The 5,701-nt window shown below is 33.0% G+C and overlaps 3 non-coding genes across 3 annotated transcripts; 1 reads left to right on the top strand and 2 right to left on the bottom strand.

Moving 5' to 3' along the window:
* Nucleotides 1-1,745: 1,745 nt before the first annotated feature.
* Nucleotides 1,746-1,818, bottom strand: TRNAF-GAA (transfer RNA phenylalanine (anticodon GAA)). The gene has a single exon. It is a non-coding gene; the product is annotated as a tRNA-Phe (tRNA).
* Nucleotides 1,819-3,421: 1,603 nt separating this feature from the next.
* TRNAT-UGU (transfer RNA threonine (anticodon UGU)) lies at nt 3,422-3,494 on the top strand. Its single transcript has one exon. It is a non-coding gene; the product is annotated as a tRNA-Thr (tRNA).
* A 1,260-nt stretch (nt 3,495-4,754) lies between these two features.
* TRNAS-GGA (transfer RNA serine (anticodon GGA)) lies at nt 4,755-4,841 on the bottom strand. The gene has a single exon. It is a non-coding gene; the product is annotated as a tRNA-Ser (tRNA).
* Nucleotides 4,842-5,701: the final 860 nt, after the last annotated feature.

The raw sequence follows: 5,701 nt of genomic DNA, 5'->3' as shown, positions 1-5,701 counted from the left end.
CGGGTACGGTAACAATGAAAATGGCTCCTTCTTTAGTAAGATTATATGAGCAAATGCCTGAACCAAAATATGTTATTGCTATGGGAGCATGTACAATTACAGGAGGGATGTTCAGTACCGATTCTTATAGTACTGTTCGGGGAGTCGATAAGTTAATTCCTGTCGATGTGTATTTGCCGGGTTGTCCGCCTAAACCCGAGGCTGTTATAGATGCTATAACAAAACTTCGTAAGAAAATATCTCGAGAAATCTATGAAGATCGAATTAAGTCTCAAGAGGAAAATCGGTGTTTTACTACCAATCACAAATTTCATGTTGGCCCAAGTACTAATACTGGAAATTACGATCAAGGATTACTCTATCAACCATCATCTACTTCAGAGATCATCCCTCCTGAAACTTTTTTCAAATACAAAAGTGCAGTCTCTTCCTACGAATTAGTAAATTAGGCCGTATACTTTTTTTGTACAGAATAACAAAGCAAAGAACGAGTGAATCTTCATCAATTTTTCATTGTAAATGGGAAATACTTATACAAATAAAAATAAAAAAATGGGGGGGGGAGAAGATGCAGGGTAATTTGTCTTCTTGGCTAGTCAAACATGGACTGGTTCATAGATCTTTGGGTTTCGATTACCAAGGAATAGAGACTTTACAAATAAAGCCCGAGGAATGGCATTCCATTGCAGTCATTTTATATGTATATGGTTACAATTATCTACGTTCCCAATGTGCTTATGATGTAGCACCAGGCGGACTGTTAGCTAGTGTGTATCATCTTACGAGAATCGAGTATGGTATAGATCAACCGGAAGAGGTATGCATAAAAGTATTTGCCGCAAGGATAAATCCTAAAATTCCGTCTGTTTTCTGGGTTTGGAAAAGTGCGGATTTTCCAGAAAGGGAATCTTATGATATGTTGGGAATTTCTTATGATAATCATCCACGTCTAAAGCGTATCTTAATGCCTGAAAGTTGGGTAGGATGGCCCTTACGTAAGGATTATATTGCCCCCAATTTTTATGAAATACAAGATGCTCATTAAATAATACGAAACTAATCTTCACTTCGACAACTCAAGATATTCAAATACATTTTTACGTTCTCTTATAGATATAGCATAGTAATTGAAGTCTCATTCATCTTATTATTATTGATTAAAAAAAATACAATTAGAGATTTGGTGAGATTATCCAATTTGTAAGATACTTATTTTGGATGAGCCACAAGCTAATAGGATGAACTAAATGAGTTCTGCATTATGAACTATGTATCACGCATATGACTTATAGATGTGCTTTAAAAAGTCACATAGGGTGAAATGAAGAAATATAATATGAAAAGAGAATCGGATTCTATTTGTACTGTATCTGAGATGAATCTTGGCCATTCCCGCCTTTCAACTCCCCTAGACTAGACTTTTGGGTCTTATAAGGAACTAATTGAAACTTTCAAATATGTATAAAATAGGAATTGAACGCCAGGAGACAGAGTATGAACAAATAAAAAAGAAGAGGAAACAAAAGAAAATTCTTTTCTTTTACATATCTATATACATCCTTTACATATTTCTATAAATATCCTCTTTATCTTTACTTGTCTATTTTCGACATCTATAAATAGAGTAAAAAATATATATAGTTTAGTTAAAGGGTAGATTTCCAGACATCATCATGTATCAGTATTTTTCATGATCTATATTATTAATGAATCCGTAGAATAGATACTCATACAAATTCATGATGTGCCAAGAACCAGATTTGAACTGGTGACACGAGGATTTTCAGTCCTCTGCTCTACCAACTGAGCTATCCCGGCCATTTCCGACACATTATCCTTATTTTAATAGATGACTTTGGTCTATGTCAATTGTAAATAAGAAAAAAGGTATTCCAAAGTCTTCTTTTTGAAGATATACGAAATTTCAGGGCTTGGATAAGCCTTTCGAAGTTTCAGTACAGTAGACAGTTAATCATTCAAATTTCACAGATTACTTGCGCAAGGATGTTCGTTTGTACGTCTATCATATAGAATATATACCACAAGCCTTGTGATAAGAAATCAAATTTCCGCTCAAATACGCTTGTGAAAGAGTCGAATGAATGAGAAACATAACAAAGTCTGAATTGCTAATGAACGGATAAATAATTAAAGAGGCCAACGGGCCTTTTTAGGGTTTTGGGGATAGAGGGACTTGAACCCTCACGATTTTAAAAGTCGACGGATTTTCCTCTTACTATAAATTTCATTTTTGTCGTTATTGACATGTAGAATGGGACTCTATCTTTATTCTATTCGATCTGATTAATCAATTCTTCAAAAGATCTATCAGACTATGATGGAGTAAATGATTTGATCAATGAATATTCGATTATTTTTTCAACTTGTAGATCTTGGAATCGATTCATAACAATTCGTTCATTTTTATATATAATTTTATATATATATATAAATATAAATATAAAAAATTATAGAAATATAAAAAATAGAGATTCGAGTTGTCATTAATCAATATAGTATTTCAGTACGTAATACGTTTATCTTTCATCGTTTCTGGAGTTTCGATGGAAGGATTCATTCCTTTACTAACGCAACGTCGTCAACTCCATTTGTTAGAACAGCTTCCATTGAGTCTCTGCACCTACCCTTTTTTTTCGGAAAAAAGGATTTGGCTCAGGATTGCCCATTTTTAATTCCAGGGTTTCTCTGAATTTGAAAGTTATCACTTAGTAGGTTTCCATACCAAGGCTCAATCTAATTAAGTCCGTAGCGTCTACCGATTTCGCCATATCCCCCTCTTTTAAGATTAGTATCGCATTATGATGTCCTTCCCCGTTTTCTTTCATTTGTATTATACTGGAACCACTCAAGTCATTAGAATACCGATTCCTCTATTGAAAAGTGTTTCCTCCTATTGGATTTCTTGTCTATCTTCTTTCATCTCTCTCTTCTCTATCGGAGACCCATATTTGTTCCGATCCAAAATGATTCTATCATTTCTGTATCTGCAATTCAATATATATCAATATAGATAGATATATGAACATATATATTTGCCCCTCTTTCTATTATTTTTTTAGTAAAAAATTTAATACTTAAACGGTCGATTCCCTTGTTCGTCTTATCTTCCACCTTTCAGAATGAAAACATAGAAACGCTTCATTATCATCTCAATTGCATTAAATGCAATTAAGATTAACACATTAATTATTGATACACATCCATTTGATAAATAGATCAAAATTTTCTATCGCTATATTCTATTAATCGTTATATTAATTATTATGTTCTATAATAGAACAATTCCAATATTGAATATTTATTTGAAATGAAATTAGATTCTATATTCATATTAATTAGGAATAGCTAAGATCCCAGTAATTTAGTAAATTACTATGCATGTAACATTTCTGTTATGTGAGCCCGCTTAGCTCAGAGGTTAGAGCATCGCATTTGTAATGCGATGGTCATCGGTTCGATTCCGATAGCCGGCTTTTCTCTATTGATTTTATTTTTGACATAATTGATAAATCAAATAAATAAAGAAACGACTTCTTACCCTTTTTCAAAGGTCACCGATCTATGATGTCGTAGGAACTTACTTACCTTTATGACTAAAGGAGGGGTTCTATTTCTGTAGAACAAATCAAGAAAGGAACTCTTACTTTTTTATATCATTTACATATACAATAGGATCCGGATATTGATCCAAGTTATCTAATTATTCTTTGTTTTGTAGTACAATACTTTACTGGATTTCACTTCATTTATAATATTTATCATTTAGTTTTCATTTAAGTTTATGAAATTTAAATAAAATAAAATGTTTATGAAATTTAAATAAAATAAAATAAGGAGTCTTTATGTCGCGTTACAGAGGGCCTCGTTTCAAAAAAATACGCCGTCTGGGGGCTTTACCGGGACTAACTAGTAAAAGGCCCAAAACCGGAAACGATCTTAAAAACCAATCGCGTTCCGGTAAAAAATCTCAATATCGTATTCGTTTAGAAGAAAAACAAAAATTGCGTTTTCATTATGGTCTTACAGAACGACAATTACTTAAATACGTTCGTATCGCCGGAAAAGCCAAAGGATCAACGGGTCAAGTTTTACTACAATTACTTGAAATGCGTTTGGATAACATCCTTTTTCGATTGGGTATGGCTTCGACTATTCCTCAAGCCCGACAATTAGTTAATCATAGACATATTTTAGTTAATGGTTCTATAGTGGATATACCAAGTTATCGGTGCAAACCCCGAGATATTATTACAGCAAAAGATGAAAAAAAATCGAGAACACTGATTCAAAATTATCTTGATTCATCCCCCCCTCAGGAATTGCCAAAACATTTGACTCTTCAGCCATTGCAATATAAAGGATTAGTCAATCAAATAATAGATAGTAAATGGGTCAGTTTAAAAATAAATGAATTGCTCGTTGTAGAATATTATTCTCGTCAGACTTAAACCTAACTAAAAAACAAGGGTTCGGACAATTTCGTCCTCCCCTTCGCCGAAGTCTAAGTAAAGAGACCGAAGGAAAGTAAGGTTTTGATCCGGAAATTTTTCTATCATTCATCTATCATTGATCGGTAGGGGGATTTTCATCTCTTGTGCATTCTTTCCAGTCTTTTCGTTTCCGTACCACAAAAATTCGAAATAAAGAATCCATAAAGGTCTAACCGTTGGAATAATAGTATCGATTGTTATTTGATTTGATACATTGTGGTCAGTAACATTGTTGAATTAGTACGGAAAGAGAGGGATTCGAACCCTCGGTAAACAAAAGCCTACATAGCAGTTCCAATGCTACGCCTTCAACCACTCGGCCATCTCTCCTACAGAATGATTATGGCCCAGAAACCGAGTTAATAGTGAGTCATTAATATTCAATTTTTTTTTTGATAGGCACGTCCAACCAATTCTAACTATACAAATAATTTTTTTTTAACTATGTTTAATGGATACTTTTAGCTCATGATTCTATTTAGTTTTTTAAACTATGATTCCTTTTTTCTAAAAATTCGACTTTTACAGTTTTCGATTTTTCACCAACAACTGTTTATCCCATACATATATCTAGTCACAAGTTATGAATCATAGAATGATTATTCGATTCTTTTTGCTCTTTTTTGTATCATAATTCAATCAAAAAACTTCTAGAATTACCCCAGTCAGATAAATAAAATTCTTTTTTTCTTCAACTTCGCTGAAATCAGAATAGTTCTCTTCATTCTGATCCTACTACATTTGGATGAAATTTAACCGGATTGAAATATTTCTTCTCTTTTATTGATTCCTGTGAAATCAAAAAGAAACAATTTTAATATCGAGTGGGATTTTTTAATGAATCCGTTTTTATGTTATTTCGTACTATGCAATTCCTTTGTTTGTGGGATCATTTTCTCACGAGAGGTAATTAAAAGAAATTATAGAATGGGGTTGTTACCGATGCCTAGATCTGGTGGGATAAATGGAAATTTTATCGATAAGACCTTTTCAATTGTAGCCAATATCTTATTACGAATAATTCCGACAACTTCCGGGGAAAAAGAGGCATTCACCTATTACAGAGATGGTGCGATTTGATTTTTTTTTTTTTCAATTTTCTTTACCGCTCTCCGTCTTAGTAGAAAGACACAGTATTCGGGATAGAAAGAAAACAATAATTGAAATAAATCTACGCTTCTTGGAGGTGC

This window comes from Cucumis melo, unplaced genomic scaffold, assembly GCF_025177605.1.
Source record: "Cucumis melo cultivar AY unplaced genomic scaffold, USDA_Cmelo_AY_1.0 utg001777l, whole genome shotgun sequence".
NCBI classification, from domain to species: Eukaryota; Viridiplantae; Streptophyta; class Magnoliopsida; order Cucurbitales; family Cucurbitaceae; genus Cucumis; species Cucumis melo.
The sequence above is the reverse complement of the archived record's forward strand: the minus strand, read 5'-3'. Positions and strand labels throughout refer to the sequence as shown.